Genomic DNA, 22,387 nt, shown 5'->3' on the forward strand with positions numbered 1-22,387 from the left:
TCTTTCTGACTACAGCGGCCGGAAAGCTTAAAAATGTATTTCAGGATGATATTAGAAAGTATTAGAAAGTATATTAAATTAGTTAATATGTTAAAATAAATAAATTATTAAAATCAACAGAGTTTTTGGTGCCAATTTTTAATACAGTTTTACTTAAGGCATTGCATTCCCCACTTACAGCACAGTGCTTATAAGGAGTGCTTTATTATTCTGTACACATAGTCCACAGTCAAGTACAGTATCAGGAATCTGATTTACTATATTTACCCGTTATTTACCAGAACAGCTCAGCTTTAAAACTGCCATGGAATTTGCTACAAATTTATTGTGTGGAGCAAAGCTAAACCTGTGCTCAGGTTGGCGTAGTCAGCCTCTTCGATGGTGGCCCAGCGGAGGCACCACCAGATGGAGGAGCTCCGCCCGCGCCCGCGGGGAAGCCTGGAGGCATTCCCCCTGGCATGCCTCCTGCTCGCACTCTACTCCGTGCAGCTTGGTCCTGATGGGGCTGCAGACTTTCCCCGGCTCTTGCTGCAGATGTTCAGCTTCTTCCTTCCCTGCAGTCTGGTTCTCGTCAAGCCAGTTGATAATTTCATTACACTTGTCAAGAGTCTTCCGTCTGGCCCCATCGTTGATCTTGCCTTGAAGTGTTTCATCTTCAACAGCTGCTTTCATGTCGAATAGAGAGGATTAAGTGAATTCTTGGAAGACACTTGGCCCCCTGCTTCTCATCTTCGGCTTTGTACTTTTCAACTTCCTGGACCCTACGCTTGATGTCTTCCTTATGGAGAAACCTTATGATTTAAATAGGTTCCGAAAAGGCATTTAGCAAACCTGAACGCCCATTTGTGATAACATTTCTCGGCAAACTAGGAATCAAAGGGGCCTCCTTAACTTGATAAAAAGATATCTACCAAAGCTGACAGCAAACGTCATTCTCAGTGGTTAAGTTTTAGAAGCGTTTCCACTAAAGTCAGGAGCAGGACAAGGACGTGTGATTATTACTAGTAGACAGCACTGTGCTGGCGGTCCCAGTCACACAGTATTACCAGAAAATCTACACAGTAGTAGAACTAATATGGGTATTTTCAAGGTGGCTGCATTCAAGCTCAATATTAAAAAAAAAAGCAATACCATTTCTTTGCATGAGAAGTAACCAGTTAGAACACATGTAGAAACATAAGAGAGAATGTGGAAACAGTCACCATTAACATTAGCAAGATAAATAAGATACTGAGACATGAAATGCAAACTCCTATTTAAAAACAATATGAGTTCTTTTAAAGGACGTGTAAGAATAACTGAATAAATCATGTTTATGGAAGGGAAGACTCTAGTAATCTTGAAATAGCAACTCTGCCCAAATTGATCTATAAATTCAAGGTGACCCTCACAAAAATTCCCAATAGATTTTTGTGTGGCCCTTTGACAGATGGTTCTTAAATTCATATAAAAGATTAATCTCTAGCGTAATTTAAATGGTGGATATGGTGCAGGAATAAGCAAACAGATGAGTGGACCAGAACGGAGAGACCATAAACAGAGAACCCAGGAAGTCTGAGATCGGTATATGATGGGTGTGGTCTCACTAATCAGCGATAAAGTGTGGGTGTTTAATAAATGGTAGTAGGAAAATTGGTTTTCTGTAAAAAGTTTTAAAAAAATCTCCATTCCATACCACACACAAAAAATAAATTCCAGATGATTTCAAGATCTGAGCACGAAAACAAAACTTTAAAACTATTCAAAAGAAAAGCGTTTCTTTTAAAAACACAGAAAAGGATATAGGTAACATCAAAATGTAAAACTTGTAAAAAAAAAAAGTTTCTGCCAGAGTTCCCAGACGCAGGAAAGCCTTTGTCTGTCTTCTTTGGGCGAGTATTGTCCGCGGTGCCAGGTGTGAGAAATTCCTTTCCCATTTCTCCGAGTAGCTCTGGGATCCTAGCACTAGCAGGACTCCTGAGGGTCTGTCCTGGTGCCCCTCTTCTGCCCCAGGTCCCATGGGAACCCTTCCCCCCATTTTCCATTTCTGTGCGCACGTCTGCAGCTTGTTGGCATCGAGTGAGTCCCCTCACTGGCAGAGCAGAAGGGTTGCCCTGCAACAAACTGTATTGTTCCAGAGCCATTTCAGAATTAATCACCAGATTCCATGTGTCAAAAATCCCCCGTGCTTTAAATTGTTACGGGGCTTCCTTTGGAAGCAGATGCTACGTTTCTCGGCCTCCTTTTCTGTGTTCTTTGTCCCTAAAGGATTGACTTCTGCTGGAAGATTGTTTATCTAATTTGGAAGGTCATAATCATTATCAAAGCCATTCTGAGTCTTTCGTGATGTTGTGTGTCTCAAACACTCATGGTAGAACTTAAGATTTTTCTTGGGTGGCAGAAGCAAATCCCAGGTCCCTGGCTTTTTCTGGGGGGCTGTCATCTCACCTCCAGCCGGAGGTGGCGATGGACCCTCCAAGACTGGGCTGAGCCAAAGGAAGGCCGCCAGAATGTTGCAGGCAGCCATGGCAAAGAGCACTGATCGCAGAGCCAAGTCCAAGAGTTATTGTCTTGCCTTCATTTTAAAGACAAAAATCTGCCTGCTAGAGGTGTCCTGAGAATTAAATGATGAAATACGCATGTGAGTGAACCGTAGGTGCTAAAAGGGCCGTACAAATGCAAGGTTTTCTAACACCCAGCACAGTTGGCCATGTCTTCTTCTTCAACTTTTTAAAAAATATATATTTTTATTGGTGTTTTGGAGAGAGAGGAAGGGAGAGGGATAGAAAGATAGAAACATCGATCTCTCAATCGGCTGCCTCCTGCATGCGTGGGGTTTGGTTGGTCAAGGGGTCATTGTCACCTCCTCACACTGCTTGGACGTTGCTTCTTTTCATTGAACAGTATATTCTGGCAACCAGCCCATACCAGCCACTAGAGTTTTTCCTCGTTGCTTTTTATGGCTGCCCAGTACTCCACTGTGTTTGTACTTTAGTGTATTCAACCAGTTCCGTAAACAATGAACATTTAGGTTCCTTTAAATTTCATGTTATCACAAACAATGCCCCAATGAAAGACCTTGTGTAAATGTCATTTTGAATGGTTACAGAGTGTGCCTACGCTCACCTGTCCATCAGTTTTCAAAGCAGTTGCTTTTCCACCAATCCTCCTGCTTTTGGCTCCACCTTCACCATTATTACCCACAGTACCTGTTCTGCCAATTCCTGACCTTGGGGTGCACTGTAATAGGGATGCCTGTTTGTTTGTTTTTCTGTCTGCTGGCTTGTAGTTCGGTTTGTTGTTGTTGTTGTTGTTGTTGTTAATCCTCACCTGAGGATATTTTACCATTGATTGGACTTTTTTTTTTTAATGTAAAAGAGAAATAAAATTCTCCAAGTACCGCCCGGCTGGCATGGCTCAGTGGCTGAGTGTCGACCTATGTCCCAGAAGGTCATGGTTCGATTCCAGGTCAGGGCACATGCCCAGTTTGTGGGCTTGATCCCTGTTGGGGGGCATGCAGGAGGCAGCCAATCAATGATTCTCTCTCATAGATGTTTCTATCTTTCTTTCCCTCTCCCTTCCTCTTTGAAATCAATAAAATATATATTTTTAAAAATTCTTCTGGTACCCTTAGCCCTCCTACCCCCCTCATTTTATAATAATCATTTATCACATGCCAAGTAATGTTCAGAGTGCTTGGCATATATACTAACTTAATCTTTACACCACCTACCCAATGAGGTAGATATTAGTATCTCTGTTTTACAGATGAGCAATGAGGCACAGAGAGATTAACTAACTTGCTTAAAGTCACATAGCTAGTAAAGGCTAGTAAACTAGTCAGTCTGGGCTTGTCAGCACTATGCTATACTGCATGGACGTGGCCAAGGCCACTCCTCACTGGGCAGTTGAGCCCTGCCACCTCAGAATCTGCCACCCACCACAGTCATGTGTTATCGGTGAACCTCAGTATTTCTGGTGAATGATCTACAGGACACAAGGCAGTCTCCCGCCCACTTCCTCAACCTCCCCAGTCACCTGTCCCTTCACACTGGTTGATGTGAAGAAAGGAGGTCCTGGAGTTTCAGGTTGTGACTAGTGGGGTTGTGAGTAAAGGCCCAAGGAGAAGCAGAGGCTGCAGGAAGGAACCAGGTGACTGGGAAGGGAAATGTGGGCTGCAACATGGACCAAGAGCAGACCTCCCTAAGGACATTAGAGCAGCGGTTCTCAACCTGTGGTTCGCGACCCCTTTGGGGGTCGAACGACCCTTTCACAGGGGTCGCCTAAGACCATCGGAAAACACATATATAATTACATATTGTTTTTGTGATTAATCACTATGCTTTAATTATGTTCAATTTGTAACAATGATATCGGGGGTCACCACAACATGAGGAACTGTATTAAAGGGTCTCGGCATTAGGAAGGTTGAGAACCACTGCATTAGAGGAAGGCGGCAGAGAGAGACACTGGCGTTCATGTCTATACAGCATTTTTCAAAAACATACTTTTACTGATTTCAGAGAGGAAGGGAGATGGGAAAGAGAGATAGAAACATCAGTGATGAGAGAGAATCATTGATTGGCTGCCTCCTGTACACCCCCTACTGGGGATCGAGAACGCAACCGGGGCATGTGCCCTTGACCAGAGTTAAACTCGGGACCCTTCAGTCCACAGGCCAACGCTCTGTCCACTGAGCCAAACCAGCGAGGGCTATAAAGCATTTTCCACATTTAGCATCATTTCCTGAGGACTGATTCCCAGGCTTGGGCTTTGGCACATCTTGTCTTCATTTGAATTAAGTCAATGAAAGAATTCTTTAGCCAATTTCAGATGCTCTACTCATTCTGCATTTAGCGATCCCCACAGATGCTATATTAGCCCTGGTAGGTAAAATTAGGAGCCAAATTTACTAGTATGAGTGCTTGGCTTCATAAAGCCATCTTTATTGATTCAGTTAATCAAAGGCATGAGATATAAAGCGTTAAAAAGAGACATTCGCTCCTTTGATTAACGAGGAGGCCCAGGGTGCAGCTTTCTTAGGAAGCTGTAGCTAGAAATTTGGGCCGTTCCTATTGCTGCCTTATCTCTCTGTACCCTCAATGCTTGGGCATAAGTTCCAGTCCTGGATCCCTAAGCCAGTGATGGCGAACCTATGACACGCGTGTCAGAGGTGACACGTGAACTCATTTTTTTGGTTGATTTTTCTTTGTTAAATGCCATTTAAATATATAAAATAAATATCAAAAATATAAGTCTTTGTTTTACTATGGTTGCAGATATCAAAAAATTTCTATAGGTGACACGGCACCAGAGTTAAGTTAGGGTTTTTCAAAATGCTGACATGCCGAGCTCAAAAGGTTCGTCATCACTGCCCTAAGCTGATTCCTTAAGGACACCTTTGCAAGCTAGAAGTGCTTGGGGCTGAGTGTGAGCTCAGCCTAATGCCTAATTAGCTGTGAGTTATGGGGGGTTGAGCCAGGTGAGTCAGTTTGCCTTGGGTCCTTGGGCAGCTCTCAGGGGCTTACCTCCTGTTCACAGAGGAGAGTGGAGTTGAGAAAGCTCCTTGGTGGTGGTGGTGGTGGTGGGGGGGGGGCGGGCGGGGAGTGGAGGGAGCGGGATGCCATGAGGAGGGTCTAGGATTAACAACACTATCTTAGAGATGCTTTTCTGCTCTGACTTCCCCCTCATTTTTAATAAAAACACAACATTGGTGAAGCAAATGAGCCCTACATTTGGAATGCAGATCTGGCCTGCAGAGTCACATCTGGTATAGCTGCCCTGAGAGAAAACAGTTCCTAGCAGCTTTCACCAGAAGAGTCCTTCTAGAAGATTCCCCAGGAGAATCAAGAGCTTGGGGCCCACAACACGTCTTTGTATGAGGGGGATGGTGACAGTCTGGGGGAAATCCTAACCCTGAACTGCACTGCCCAGAGAAACACACAGGGGTCCCCAAGGAACCTTGCTGAAAAGAGTCCAAATTGGACTCTCAGAGAAAAATGAGAGAAAATGAAAAGATAAGTGAATCAGTCATGGTTTCAGACAGATAACTAGGCCTACAAATGCTGGTCTGAGAACTGTGCTAATAACTCACTACATACTCGTTAAGTTTTTAATCACCTAAGAGCAGCGGGCCTTCCTAAGGAAAGATCCACGATTTTCAAATAGACGGTTCTGAGGAAGGCGCGTAGCTGCGCCCCCAATCAGAACAGCCTTATTCAGGGGGGCATGACAAATAGCCCAGCAGCCTGTTCCCAGCTTTTATTTTCTCCCTCCTGGTCATTCTGTATTTCATGACTTCTCTTTCCTTCCTTCACTTTGCCCCCGGGGACAGGGTCACGGAGCAATCAGAGCTCTGTCCAGGAACAGCGCCTTGTTCCGCATTAAGGAGAGGACATCGTAGAGCCGTGGAAAATGAAGCAGATCATTCACCTAAGACGGCTCAGAACACATCATCCCCTGAGCTCTGCGCCCGCCATTCATAAACGAGTCCAGAGCCTTTCGACAGGAGCTTAAAAGATTTTATTCCTAATCCATTTTTTCCCCTAGAGCTTTGGAAATATGGCTCTATAATTTAATGATTACAGGAGATGAGCAAAAGAATGAACTAAATAAGAGAGCATCAGCCTGCTTTGTAATGAAGGGCCAAATTTTCCAAATATAGAGCAAAATCCAATTGTGGGGCTTGTTTATGTTCCTGCATAACACTGGCACGAGAGACCCTGCGGGAACACACGCATGTCCTTCCTTTCCCACATAAAGACCTTCCTCTTGGCGCTTCACGAAGTTTGGGGAAATAAACCACAATGGCCAATTTCTCTAAATTGCCCTCACCGCCCTGTGCAACAGTAACTGTGCTGGTGGAACAAGTCATACCCCGAAGCGATGAGCAATAACCGCTGGTTAGCATTAGATTGGCAAGCCCCCAAAACACAAGGGACTCTTCTGCAGTCAATAAAAAGTAAGATTTAAAAAGTGATGCCACACAAAACACAATGTGGTGTCCTGGATTGAATCCTGGACTAGTAAGAGGAGCCTAGTGGGAAAAGTGGTGATACGCGAATAAAGTCTGCAGGTTAGTTAGTAGTAATATACTAATGTCAATTTCTTAGTTTTGACAAATGCACCATGGTGGGGTATAATATGTTAACATTAGGAGAAACTGGGTGAAGGGCATATAGACACTCTCTGTGTTCAGTACTGGCATTTCAGCTTTTCTGTAGATATACATTTGCTCTAAACTAAAACGTTTATTTTTTAAGTGAGGTCACATTTTCCTTTGGGTACAAATGGGTACACATGTTCGGACACGACTCATAAAGGGCTTTCGAAGTATGACTGCCCACTGACCTGTACTTTCGTTCCCAGGAATTTGTCCTGAGGAACTAATCAAGGGTGCTCATCCCAGCTCTCTGTAACAGGGAAAGTTGGCTATGAACTACGAGGCCAAAATTAGAGACCGTAGGGGACCATGATGTAGCCACACCATTACTACAAGCAATGCCGGTGAAGTAAATTTGATGATGTGGAAAGACGTCACAATATATTGTTGAGTGAAAAAATCAGCTTGCAAAATATGCCACACGGTATGATCTCTTCCCCTCCCCAACCCCCCCCCCCCCTTAAATCTGTGTGCTTAGAAGAAAGTATAATGAGTGGTTTTCTCTAGTTGGGTGAGATTGTGGGTGCTATGACTGAATTGTGTCCCCCTCAAATTCATATGTTGAAGCCCTCATTCCCGCTATGAACATCCATTTAGAGACAGGGCCTTTAGGAAAGTAATTAAGGTTAATGAGGCTGTAAGGATAGGATCCTAATCCTAAAGGATAGGTGACCTTTTAAACAGAAGAAGAGAGAGCTCTCTCTCCACTCACACGTATCAAGGAAGGGCCAAGTGAGCCACAATTAGAAGACGGCCGTCTGCAAGCCAAGAAGAGAGCTTGCACCAGAACCCGACCATGCTGGTGCCCTGACCTCAGATTTTCAACCTCCAGAACTGTGAGAATAAATACATTTCTGTTGTTGCAGCCACCCAGTCTAGAGTATTTTGTTATGACAGCCTGAGCTGACTAAGACAGTGAATATTCTAAATTTTATTGTTTTTGCTGTCTTGCTTTCCTGTAGTGAATATGAATTGCTTTATTATTTGAAGAACATAAATGTCAACATTTTATTCATAGGGTTTCCCTTTACTGTTGACAGAAAGAAACACAACTTCCTAGGTCTCCTTCAGGAACAGTCTTTGAGAGGGGACAGTAAAACCATCCAGAGATCTTGTCCCTCATGGAGTCAGCCTGCTATCAGGCTCCTTATACCCCAGGTCCTCAGGGAGGCAATGGACTCCTTCATTCCTGTCATAGTCAGTAATTTATAGTTAACTTTGTACATGACTTATAGTTTAAAATGCATATCTGGCCTGGCTGGTGTGGTGTGGCTCAGTGGTTGAGTGTCGACCCATGCATGAACCAGGAGGTCACAGTTTGATTACCGGTCAGGGCACATGCCCGGCTTGCGGGCTTGATCCCTAGTAGCGGGCATGCAAGAGGCAGCTGCTCAATGATTCTCTCTCATCATTGATGTTTCTATCTCTCCTTCCCTCTCCCTTCCTCTCTGCAATCAATGAAAATATATTTAAAAATAAATTAATTAAATGCACCTCTGTATATGTTATTTAGTTGGCTGCCATAGGTACTAAGCGAGGCAGGCAATATCGCTCCTCATGATCAAGGTATGGGGAGGTGTGAGACTTGTCCAAGGTCTCACATGCCTAATGGTGGTGGAGCCACGACCAGAAACCATGCCCCTGGACTTCAAGACCAGTGCTCATCTCTGCGAGCAGTGACTGCCTGTCTAGCTCTTTCCTTGGCAGCAGTCCTGGGCCACATCATGAGTAAGATTCAGAGAGCTGTCTCAGTCCTCCAGGTTCCCACCCAAGCAAACTCAGGTCCTCATACATTCCATGTGGGAAATAGAAAGGTGTTGCATTCTCCCGAGTCCATGCCAACCACGAGCTATTTCCGGGTCATGTGTTTTCTGGAACCTCAAAGGCCGGGCAGGTTTTGATGGTCTTGAGCAGCCATCCTTGCTCCTCTCTACAGGCCCTGCTGGCTTCCTTGAAACCCTCCTGCACGTTGCTGACCCTGGGACTTTCTGCATCATGTTCCTGTGTCACCTCTTCGCCTGCGGAGACCATGTGTGTCTTTCCAGTCCAGCTCAGATGCCTCAGCCTCCATGAAGCTTTCCTGCATCCCCGCCTTGGGAAGGGCTCCCTCTGCTGCCTCAGAGCACTGGGCCATGGCCCTGCCTCCGCCTTGTGTCTTGTGGGTTGACTAGCATCTACCATTTGCACGTTCCCTGAGGGTAAGGACTGTGTCTTTGGTCGGCATCTCAAAGGTAGCTCTTGTGACATTCATTTTGGCATCCTCGGGGCCTACCTTGTGCATATCCTTGGTAAAGTGGTAAAGAGGATTTCCTCACTGGGGTTAAATCCCCCCCCCCCCCACCCCCCCGGGTGGGGGACACTTAGGAACTGGCCAACAAATCTTTGTTGAATCGAATTGAGGAAGGAATGAAGGAAGGCAAGCATGAGGGAAGTATTTGTTCCCTCAGTTATTTACAATAGCAGAGGCCTGACATTATAAATGACAACTGGCAGCCCAGCTGATGGCCCATGTGTCCCAGCTTTGCAGGGGCAGCAGCAGCCTTGATCAGGATCACACTCCCGAAGCTCCCACACTGGCGAGGCTGGCGCCCTGCAGAGCTGGGAGGGCAGGGGGCAGGGGGAGGGGAAGGCCTGGAGGAGCACCCCGCTGCTGTATTTTTGGAAGGGAAGCTTTTCAGTTTAAGGTTTATGACACACTCCTCCAACATTTCCTCTCGTAAAGCCAGTAATAGAATCGTTAATGATGGTTTTTCATTTAGACAGTCCCTTTCACCTGAACTGTTCTGAGGTTTAATGACCAGTGAGCTGATGGCTGGAGAGGTTGCTCTAATAACTATTTTTTATTTTTATATTTTGTTGATCCTCACCCTGCAACCCAGGTATGTGCCCTTGACCGGGAATTGAACCTATGACCCTTGGGTACCCAGGCTGACCCTCTAACCACTGAGCACACTGGCCAGGGCTCTAATAACTTTATTTTTGTAAAATGAAAGAAAACAGCCCTCAAGATCTAGGTGGTGTTTAGACAACTGCACAGTAGGTTCAGAGTCGAACCAGAACTGGATTCAACTCCAACGCGAAGTTCTAGGAAACCCTCAAAGCTGCTGTGGCCTGAGGTCTAAAAGCTGGTGTCATATATTTAGGAACTAAGAAGCACTGTGGTGTGCCTTAGCCTGGCTTCGTAGCTCAGTTGGTTAGAGCATTGTCCCAATACACCAAGGTTGCAGGTTCGCTCCCCGCTCAGGGCACATACAAGAAGCAACCAAGGAATGCATAAATAGTGGGGCACCAAATCTCTCTCTCTCTCTCTCTCTCTCTCTCTCTCTCTCACACACACACACACACACAAGAAGCAACCAAGGAATGCATAAATAAGTGGGGCACCAAATCTCTCTCTTTCCCTCTCTCCCTCTCTCCTTTTCTCCCTTTCTCTCTCTCAAATCAATAAATCAAAATTAAAAAAGAAAAAGAAGCATTGTGGTGTGCCTTATACCAAATCCTCAGGCCTGTGCCCGTCCTTGGGGCTGTCTCCGGAGAGGAAAGTCCAGGAGGGCAGCTCACTAGTCGGCAGTGGGACTCCGTGGGACACCTTACCCCACGGCGCAGGCACTCTGGGTGGCATTTCCATTGGTATAAAAGCAAAGTCCATTCCCAGCCCTTTATTGGTTTCCCCTGAACGACTGCTTGGTGGCCGGGATTCTGGGTTTATGAAACCAGGGGAGCTAACCAAGACTGGGGGTTTCAGACTCCGTTTATCTGACCAATTGGCTCCCCGATGGCCGTGGAGAAGACAAAGGGGCTTAGGTCTCGAAACTGGCTTAGGTCACCAAGAGGTGACCAGAGTCACCAGAGACCGGGGGAGGGCCTTGAGGCCTGGGAGAGGGCTTGGGGGTGGCTTGCAGCCTGCCTCCTCCGAGGACAGACACAGGGCGATGACAGACCCATCGGAGTCCACCTTTAACACCACGTCTTGATTTCCAGGCCAACCTGCCCACTTTCCTTCTCAGAGCTTGCCACGGACTATAGCTACACACCTCAAGGCTGTAGGAAAAAGTCATTTATTCTAAAAATATAAAGATTCTTTTTTGAAGACTGCAGTGCATCCTTCCCCCACCATCCCCCACCCCTACCCCCACCCCCTCCACCCCCACCTCCCAGGGCATGTGTCATGGAACAAAGGCGGGTCTTTGGGCTTTATTTCAGGCTATTAATCTGGTTCTCAGAAGCTCTGCTGAGGACAAGAGTTACCCGGTCACAAAAACATACTCATCTGGCAGAAAAAAACATGTGCTTTTGTTTTCTGAGTAAAGGTCGTTTGAAGTAATGAGTGTGTTTTCCCCCTTTGGATGGTTGTGAACATTATGTAGGTTCCTTTGGGAAAATGGTAAGGGCCCAAGCAGCTCACAGAATGACAGACTTTCCTCTCGCCCAATCAAATCAGGTAAAATAATCATCCTGCACTAGTTGAGGACTGGTACCCGGCCATCGCTGCTGAGAAGATAATTAGGAGATAATGTCAGTGGCAGAGAAAGTTGTCAGAGCCCAGCGGTCTCCCACTGCTCACAGAGGCTGAGTGTTGATGCTGGGAGGGGGAGAGGGAGCAAAACCCTCAGTGGAAGTGAATGTGGAGGCAGAGCCCACTAGTCCTTGCCACTGAGGAGATCATCCTGCGGCGATATTCTGCCAACGGCGAATCCCACCAAATGTCCATCTGGCCTCCCCCACCCTTACAGAGTATGGGCAGAGGGGAGCATCGCTGTTTATTACAATGCACAGCTAAGAGAAGGAGGCAGCTAATTGAATTGAATTCACTGAGGAGGCAACCGATTTTGTGCCGAAGCTTAACTTCTGGGTGGTAAATATTTTGCACTTGGTGTCCATCCCCTGAAAACCGAATGCCAATTGTTTTTGCAAAGACAGATTGTGCAGTTGAAGGGCAGAATAGTGGGCGGCCCGAGGACAGCTGGCTCGGGACCCCAGGCCTGGGCTCTAGACCGTGCTAGTGGGTTGGCCTGCTCCCCCCACTGCCAGGGCCGGGTACATGAGGGACACACACATGACAAGGACTCTAGACCAGCGGTTCTCAACCTTCCTAATGCCGCGACCCTTTAATACAGTTCCTCATGTTGTGGTGACCCCCAACCATAAAATTATTTTCGTTGCTACTTCATAACTGTAATTTTGCTACTGTTATGAATCGTAATGTAAAATATCTGATATGCAGGATGTATTTTCATTGTTACAAATTGAACATAATTAAAGCATAGTGATTCATCACAAAAACAATATGTAATTATATATGTGTTTTCCGATGGTCTTAGGCGACCCTTGTGAAAGGGTCGTTCGACCCCCAAAGGGGTCGCAACCCACAGGTTGAGAACCGCTGCTCTAGAGCTAAATTCAGATCTGCCAAAGTAAAGAAAAATGCAACCCTCCTTCTCTACTGCATGCGGCAGGCTAGTAGAGCATACTGGACTGTGTGTGTGCATGTGTGTGTCTCTGTGTGTGTGGTTGTGTGATGCTTATTTATGGAAACACGTAAGGTTTTAGATAGTATGCAGTGCAGCGTATTTCTAAACTTTGTCAGCCCAGCGGTTAGCAGTCAGCGCCGGCTGTGAGTCCGGTATTTCTCTACGGTGGGGATTACTTCTCCCTCGCTCCTTTTCTCTCTGTTTCCTCCCCACCCTTGTTAGTTCCATTTCCGAGCTCACCAGATAACATCCCAGGCATCACACATTTTATTCCTCTCGGGAAAAGCAATTCATGTTCAATCTTTGATGGAATGCTTAGCACAGTGCCTAGCCCATCGTAGATGTTCAACAAGAATTTCTGGGATGAAACAAGAGGAAAAAAAGTTTTCCGTATCCGTTTACTTTCTCTTCAGGAAACTAGACAGGAGATGTGACTCCAATGCCTTCGGTTTGCCCACCCAAACGGGGTGTCTCAGGAAGAGCTGTTCTTCTGCATTTGCCCCTGGGAACAGGGACTGCTGGGAGCGCCCGGGTATCTCGTCCTCATGAACCCCGAGGGGTGGCATTCCACTGACACAGAGCCTGGCAATTCGCTCGAGTCCTCCACACTCAGAAGGGTCCTGTCACTTACGACAGCTAGTCTGATGGCCTCTTTGTTCATGGCTTGCAATCAAGGAGTGAATGCAGATGCTCAAATACACAAGTCCCAGTGTGGCGTATCTATTGTCTGAAAATAGGCAGATTAAAAAAATTTTTAATTATAACGAGAAAATAAAAGAAAAAAAAAGAGTTCGCCCTAACAGAATGAACTCTGTGGATGTGTAATTACTGAGGCGTCTTTTCTTTTGAGCAGAGACAACTCGTTGTCAGGGTGGGACTCTGATGAACTGTGACTGGAAACTGAAAAACGGTGTCGAGATCGAGGCCAGTGAGGGGCGGGGGACAAAGAGGAGAATTTCAGTTCACCACAGGCTTCACACATTTTATTTTCCTGGACCAATATCAGCCTAGGAGAATCAAGGTGGCAGCTGCCTCGGAGGCTGAAAACCAGTCCTTCTCAAGGATGGCAGAGTAGGAGAATGTTTATTTTCTATAATTATACTTTTTACAAAATGGAAACATTTCTCTCTTGTGTAAAATTTCATAACATTTTAGAATATTACAAAAGTAAGTAAAATTGAAGGTATGCACCCCTGTAACCCCACCTCATAATAACGCTGAGCAGACAACGTTGGTGTCCGTCAAATGCCCCTGGGCCCTTGCTCAGTCACCTGTAACAGGTCTCATGTGCATGGCGCAAACAAGGGGCAATGCATGTGCCTGTAGATCCATCTCTGTGAGGCAATTCTGAGGGGCCCCCAGGAGGCTGAGCCCTAGGTGCCCATGGATACACCCTTAATTGGCTTTCTCCCTTCCAATCTCATTACACTATTCCTTCTCTGTGCTTCCTGGCTCATCTCCCAAATTCTTGCCTCCAGGTATGCTTGGGGAACCCTACCACACTCCTAACCACCTCCTAGATTTACACTGTCTGCACCTGAGACCCAGGGAGGGGGCAGGGTTTGGGGTACACCTGCCCTTCCACCTCATTCTTTCCTCCCCTACCCAGGCCTCTCTGATCAATGTGCTCCATTTGCTGCTCAGCTCTCTGGTCCAGAGCCCATTTCTCTTCCCGGCGAGTCCCATTCCCAGCCAACACAGCTTCTTGTTGATTTCCATAATGTAAATGCGTTTTAGAGGCACACCCTAGTGTACAATGCAATACGTATTCAATCAGCATCTGCTCAAACACAGGTGTCAGTCATCGTTGTGTCAAGCACAGGGCAGACTGAAACGAATTGCTCTTGTCTCTGGCCTCAAAGCCAGGGAGTAGGGAGACAGAGACAGACATTTGTGAAATAGTTACAATATACAGGGTGTCCCCCCAAAATGTATACACACTTTAACAGCCGATAGCTCCATTGATGTTTCTTTCTTGTTAGATTTAACCCTTTGGAATACATAATTATTGAAAGTGTTGTATACATTTTTGGGGGGACACCCCGTAGTATGCCAAGTGCTATTACACAGACTGGGGGAGAAGGTTGGTGTTGGGGTTTGGAACTTAGAATTCCTTTCGTAATAGAAATAATGTAATGTATGACGGTTGCCAGGCAGGTGTAATAGGTTGACTATGGCCCCCCAGAAATGTCCATGTCCTAATTCCAGAACCTGTGAATACGTTACTCCATATGATACAAGAGACAGTAGATGAGCTTAAACTACAGGTTTTGAAATGGGGAGATTTTCCATTTATTATGGTATACTATTATACCATGACAATATAAATCATTTTGTTTTGGCTCAAGATAGTCTCAAGAGTCCTTATAAGAGGGAGGCAGAATGTCAGAGTAGTGAGAGAGATTTAAAGATGCCACTATGCTGCTAGCTTTGAAGACAGAGGAAGGGGCCAGGAGGCGAAGAATGAAGGCGTCCTTGAGAACCCAGAAAAGGAACCAGCCCTGCCAATACCTTGACTGTAGTCCAGTGAAACTGATTTTGGACTTCTGACCACCAGAATTATGAAAGAGTAAATTTATATGGTCTTAAGCCACTAAATTTCTGGTAATCTGCTATAGTAGCAATAGGAAACTAATACAGAAGGTTAATTAAAAAAAACACACACCAAAAACATGTTACCAGATAAAATACAGAACACCCAGCTAAATTAGAATTTCAGAAAAACAAAATTTTTATTTATTTATTTTTTATATTATTGGTTGTTTATCTGTACTTCAAATTTAACAGTATCCTGGATTACCATTTGTTAAACTTGGCAATCCACTAGTAGCTGGAGGTGCCCCTTCAAGGGTCCCCAGGCCTCCTGAGACCCTCTCTCAGGTGCCCAGTGCCTTGGAAAACAGCCCCTCTGATCATCAGCTACCTCAAGTGTCCCAGGCCTCTAAGCCCAGCCACAGGGCATCCCTGAGGATGAAGAGGGGGAGATCTAAATAGTAGCAGGGCCCTCCAGAGGCGCAGCTTCCCAAGTCAGCTCTGGGGAGCAGGCAACTGTGACTAGATTGGCATGTGGCTTTCCCCATCTAGAGACCAAAGAAGACATCACTGTGAAGCCAGCAACACTCTTAGGAGAAGTTGTCATACTCACCTTCGTGGTTAAGAAATGCAAATTAAAACAAAAATGTTTTTTGCCTATCAGATTAGCTAAAATTTGAAAGATAATAATGGCAGCTGATTTTGTTGGGGTGCTTATGACGTCCCAGCCACTGTGGTAGTGACTTGGCGATGGATTCTCTGGCATCGCACTCATAGCAACCTTTGATGTCAGTTTTGTCATCCTCACTCCATGCTGAAGCCTGCACTTCTCCCACACAACATGGGGGTGCAGGTGGGGGATGGTCACAACCTTTCTGGAGAGTAACTTGACAACAAAATATAAATGTGCCTGGTCATCAGCCCAGCAACTTCACTTCTCGTATGAGTGTGTAAAGGCATGTGTGCAAAGATACTTTTTCATAGCACTCTTTATAATGATATATAATAATAAAAGGTGGGCAATTATTCATCAATAGGGTTAAAATAAATTGTCACATTCATACAAATGGAGTATATTGATAAGGGTTTGTGTGGGCATGCACACATACGCATACAGAAAGACACAGGTTTTGACATATATCACTTTGACAATAGAAAGTTGTAGAACAGCCCTAACCAGCTCAGTGGATAGAACATCGGCCTGCGGACTGAAGGGTCCTAGGTTCGATTCCAGTCAAGGGCATGTACCTTGGTTGCGGGCACATCCCCAGTAGGGGATGTGCAGGAGGCAGCTCATCAATGTTTCTCTCTCATCGATATTTCAAACTCTCTATCCCTCTCCTTTCCTCTCTGTAAAAAAATCAATAAAATATATTTTTAAAAAAGAAAGAAAGTTGTAGAACAGTATAACATCATTTTGTTTTGGTAAAAAAAAAAGTATCTACCTATAATCTATATATATCACAAATTCTTTAAAGAACGGACATTATTTTTGAAGTCAAGACACAAACGTTACCTTATTTCCTGTTTATTTGAGTCCTTTTTTTTATTGTCTAAAGTTTTACATATGTCTCCTTTTCCCCTGATTGACACCCCCCTGCCCCCCCCCCCGCCCCCATTTGAGTCTTTCTAAATTTCTGTCTCATTTCCTGCCAGGCAGTGTCCCCACAGCCCTAACATTTCACCTCAGGGCCTGTAACCACACTATCCCAGAGCCCGACATTCTGCCCGACTTCCTCCCCCAACATCCCCATTTAATTCTCCTCATCTGTCAAGGTCAGCTCAGCAGACCCACCCACCACCGCTGCCACTACTGCAAGAGAGACTGCAAAACTGTGGCAACCTTGTCTCAAAAGTACCTAGATCCCACCCACATACATATGTCACACTTCCGTTAATCCCTCTGTGGCACCCTCACCATGTGTTGTGTGAGCTGAGCTGCAACAAGGCGGCAAGCATCTTACACTTCTGTGGTCTTCCCTTGGGCTCCTTAGCAGACCCTGCGGCAGGTGCTGGCTGTTTCTGAACAGAAAGGCAGATATACTCGATTCATTTCTGCTGGGCCCCTGTCACGTAGGATGCAATAGAACCGTAGGAAGGTTTCAGTTCAAACATATATGGATGCACCTCTTGGTCCTTGTTCCTTGAACCTATGAAACTTATGAAGTTAAATGCAATCGCAAATGTTAGAAATGTTGCTTAAATTTTCTTTTTTTTACAAAAGCAACACATTTGTTATAAAAATATAGAAAAATACAATATGTGCTAGGCACTTAAGTAAGTAGTTTATATGCATTATTTTATTTTCTCCTCTACCAACCCTCAGGTAGGTACTACTACTATTCTCATTGCACAGAGCAGGAAACTGAGGCACAAAGAGGCTTCAGAGTCTAATCTTTAGCCCTCATGCTACACCTTCTTTCTACTAAAAGACAAATCCATTGGCCAACCAGGCCACAACTCTTGGTAAGGGGCTAAATAAAGATTCTGAAAAAGTGAGCACCAGTGAGTCTTGCATTCAGGGGGTTTGGGTAAATCCCCTGCATTTTGACCAGTTCTGCGTTCCTAGTACCTCCACGGCGGATTTTTTTGGGCAGAGACGACGGTGGTTTCCTGTACTTTTCCCAGCACAGAGGAGACGGGGTTCCCTGTACTTTTCCTAGCACACTGCATCACTACTGCTGCCGTCACCGCCCTCCCTCCTCTGAGAACCCACTGCCTTTTTGACATGAAAAATGTACTATAATGACTCTACTGGCTAATTAATTAAAAGGGAAAAAAATCCCAATCTTCAAATATGAAATGATTAATTACATAAGCATTAACGCCTCTGCAGACTCAGAACGGCACGTCTTCAATTTAAAACTTTTCCAGCACATTATTTTCTGCCAACGTGTGTGTTTTCTGCTCATACGAGGCCGATTTCTCATACACCCCAGTCCATTTCACAGCAAATGGTCCCAAATGGTGTTTATCCTGCTCATTAGGAGCCGGTATCAATTAAGCAGGCCTGGCTGAGCTGCCTGTCCAGACCCACATTGCGTGGGCTGGCCTGTCTGTGCTCTTCCCCCTGCAGAGCTGGCTGGGACATCCCTCGCCCCTCCCCGCCACTTAGGGGCCAGGGCACTTGTCACAGGACTGGGCAGAGCCCTGACATCAGAGGGTGTTGTTGTGCGATGTTTGCACTTCATGGATTTTTAAAAGCTTCTTGTCTGGCTCAGACACGAGGCTCCAAGCTGCTAGCTTTACTGGATCTTTCAATAGTTTGTTTTTAACCAGAGGAACCTCACCCCCGCTTCCTCTCCTGCCTCCCAGCCTGTTCCCTGTTTGAGACGGCCCCCCCACCCCACCTCTTGTTCCACCTCAATCATGTCCCCTCTTCTCAACCTTTGCCCCTGGCAAAGGGTGAGGCCAGGGCTTCAGGGTCTACTCCACAGGGGCTGCTGGGGGCTTGGGCCATGCGGGGGAGAGGGAATCTGGAGGCCCACGTACTGTTTTTTCCCTGGTGCCAGCTGACTGTGGGCAGTGGCCACTTCATCCTCAGGGGATTGGCCCAGGCCCAGGGGTGGCGCTCAAATCTGGGGCACGAGCTGGTTACGGAACCACAATCAGCAGCACGTGAAAGTTTCTCAGAGGAGTAAGTTGTCACCCGCAGAAATGTTGAAGTGCAGTGAACTATCGGGTGGAATAGTTGTCTAACTCAGGGCGGGAAAGCTGACCTGTCATTAGCATTGGGAGAACTCTATGCTTCAGGCTGTAAAAATAATGTTAGAAGCCTACAGAGGCAAAGCTCTACATGGCTGGAAGACGGAGATATTAATGGTGGGCACATACCAAGAAGGACATTGCTGTTTTTCAAAAGCATAAAATGGTGCTTTCCCCACTGAAATTATGAAAAAGAAAAGCAATTATGGTTCAACATTTAGACAGGCATTAAAGCACTTTCGGTGCAAATTGAAATTATTTTTTTACTCCTGTGGCCTGAATTGATTAGCAAATGAGTTGGATTTCCTTCTCACAGGACTTAGACAAAAAGGGAAGTTGTTGCCCTAATCGCTTGGCTCAGTGGATAGAGCCTCGGCCTGCAGACTGAAGGGTCGTGGGTTTGATTCCCCTCAAGGGCATGTGCCTGGATTGTGAGCTCGATCCCCAGTAGGGGGCATGCAGGAGGCAGCTGATCAATGATTCTCTCTCATCATTGATGGTTCTATCTCTCTCTCCCTCTCCCTTCCTCTCTGAAATCAATAAAAATATGTTTTTTTTTAAAAAAGGGAAGTTGTTCTTGTGTCTCTTTTCTCTTTCCCACCTTGGTTCCCTTAAACCTGTGCTACGCAATATCAAGACCACTAGCCACAGGTGGCTATCTCAATTAGAAAGTTAAAATGTTGTAAATTACAAGTTAAGGCCTTCAGCTGTGATAGCCACGTTTCAAGTGTTCAGTGACCACATGTGGCCGGCACAGACATAGGACATTACCGTCACCTCAGTGCTATCGGATTGCTAACCCACCTTTATGGTCAAAGTTAATTTGTGCATTTTGGGGTAATATTTATTGAACAGCATTTTTGTATCATTTGAGTAATTTAAATAACAAGTCAATGAAACACTTTGTATTCCCCCCCCCCCCAAATCTCCTCTTCCTCAAACCCTACTATTTACAGACCCCACTACCCAATGTTCCAGCTACATGGTGACATGAAGATGTTTCTTTCTTTTCTTTTTTTAAAATATATTTTTATTGATTTCAGGGAGAGAGAGATAGAAATATCAACGATGAGAGAGAATCATGGATCAGCTGCTTCCCGCAGGGCCCCACACCGGGGATCAAGTGCACAACCCGGGCATGTGCCCCGACCAGGAGTCAAACAGTGACCTCCCGGTTCAACGCTCAACCACTGAGCCACGCCGGCCGGGCAGTGGTTTCTTTCTTAAGGGGCCCTTCTTAGAAATGAAAAGTTCCCCATGATTTTCTAAATCAGAGGCCTGCAAGCCCAGGAGAGGTGTGTAAATGTCCGATGGCAGCAGATGAGCATTTGGGCCTCCCTGTGTCAGGCTGCCACTGCTGTCCTTCCAACTGACCCCGGAGCCACTGCAGAGCCTTCTCAGCTCGACTCCACCCCTATTCCCTGGGGCCCCCCTTATTGGTGGGATAGTGTTGAAGTGGCTAAAACTTGGCCTGAGCAGCCTGCCAGGTCATAAGAGCGGAGCTCCATTTGCGCCCACGAGGTGCTGCTAAATGGCTGCCGGCCTCCAGCGGCCAACTCAGGTTACACGTGGCTTCATCATGGAAATTTAATGGACGCTGAGTCCTTTGCTGCAATATTTGCAATCAATATAAAAGTAGATTTAGTCTCTCTTTTTTTTGCTTTGTTTTTAATTCTGATGCACAAAATCCTCCCTGAGAGTAGTTACTCTTGCATCGTTTAGCTTAGAATCCGACCGGGCTGCTGGCCCTGAAGCTCACAAGGATAAATGGCACTTTTACAACCCACCGGAAATTAAGTGCTAGTTGACTGACAGCATTACAGCTCTCTTGGAAAAGTCGGTGGCTGCTGCTCTCAGTTCTCGAATTTGATCGGCTCCTGGAGTGAGCTTGGCTGGGGATGGACAGCCCCCAGGCTCTCAGAGCTTGAAGGAAGTCGGCCTGCTGGCCTGGTTAGCATTCCTGCGGTGAAGCCCTTGTCCGGACAGGCTGGACATGCTTTCAGTCAAAAGGCAAATGCCTCTTTGCCTCTTTGAAGCCTCCCAGGGAGGGAAGGATTTGGAGGCTCACAGCCCCCAGGGGCCTCCTAAGCCGTTCCCAGGACTGGCTTTGCCCCCACCTGTCTCCCTCCCCGCCCCCGACAGCACCTGGCTGGAAGGCTTCTCTGTACCTGTTTATGTTGTGGGTAAAGCCTGCAAAGCCCTCCCCTGGATGAAAGCACTCTGACAATGTGGTCTCGTTAGCCTACTGAAAAGCAGTCATATCTTATTGTTTCTGAAAGGATCCTTGCAAGTAGCGCAGAGGAGAAATTATTATGGAACAAAGTTATTAGATCCGTTTCATGGAACATTTTTTAAAAACCAAGCTCATTTTCCTGAGAGAACATTTAATGCAGTCGCTCCCTCCCTCTTTTAAAGCACCTGATGCCACCACTATCTTCCCTCTAGCAGCAAGCCAGCTGCCCCAAACAAGGGGGCGCATGGTGATGTGCCACAGGGACCGTGTCTGGGGCCAAGTGCCTGACAGCACAATGCCCAGAGGCCAAAAACAAGGAGAGAAACATGCAATAAAGTAAGATGCACCCAGATGGCAAATACTGCATCAGAGCTGGCCAAAAACACACACCCCTTTTATTTTATTTTTAATTTTTAAAAATTTTATTGATTTTTTACAGAGAGGAAGGGAGAGGGAGAGAGAGTTACAAACATCGATGAGAGAGAAACATTGATTCAGCTGCCTCCTGCACACCTCCCTACTGGGGACGTGCCCGCAACCAAGGTACATGCCCTTGACCGGAACTGAACCTGGGACTCTTCAGTCCGCAGGCCGACGCTCTATCCACTGAGCCAAACCCGTTAGGGCCACACACCCCTTTTAGGGTGGAGAGAGTCAGGGTGGGGGGTGGGGTGGAGGAAGCCGGGCAGGTCAGTCTAGACGTGGACAGAAACTGCTGGAGATTCTGAGAGCCTGGGGCATGACTTGGGGTTATTATCGCCATGGTAAGTCTGAGAACCAGCATTTGTTGGGTGTTGGCTTTGTGCCAAGGCTGGGGGAGGGGTATATCAGAGAAAAGGATTCATCGGATTTGGCAAAAGACTACTCCATCCTGTCTGCCCAGTTGCTACAACTGTTACTGTCCAATGAGTGCTTACTATGTTCTAGGCACTCAATCCTCACAAAGTGGATATGATGCCCATTTTATAGATAAAGAAACAGAGTCACAGTGAAGTTAAGGGAAGCATCCTGCAGCAGGTGCATAAGCCACTAATTAAATCCTGCTGATACTTAGCACCACAGAATTTGCTTTAATTAAAATTTTTTTTTTCATTTACAGCTGATATTCAATATTATCTTACTTTCAGGTGTTAGCACAATGGTTAGGCATTTCTATGACTTACCAAGTGATTCCCGCCGAAAGCCAAATACCCACCAGACACTATACACAGTTGCTACAGTATTATTGGCTCTATTCCCTATGCTGCCCTTCACATCCCCAGCACCACTGAACTTGCAATTCACTGGGTTAACAAGGCCCTCATT

The 22,387-nt window shown here is 46.0% G+C and overlaps 1 pseudogene; it reads right to left on the bottom strand.

Moving 5' to 3' along the window:
• Window positions 1–352: 352 nt before the first annotated feature.
• Window positions 353–13,273, bottom strand: LOC102440445 (annotated as a pseudogene).
• Window positions 13,274–22,387: the final 9,114 nt, after the last annotated feature.

This window comes from Myotis lucifugus, unplaced genomic scaffold, assembly GCF_000147115.1.
Source record: "Myotis lucifugus unplaced genomic scaffold, Myoluc2.0 scaffold_6, whole genome shotgun sequence".
Lineage (NCBI taxonomy): Eukaryota > Metazoa > Chordata > Mammalia > Chiroptera > Vespertilionidae > Myotis > Myotis lucifugus.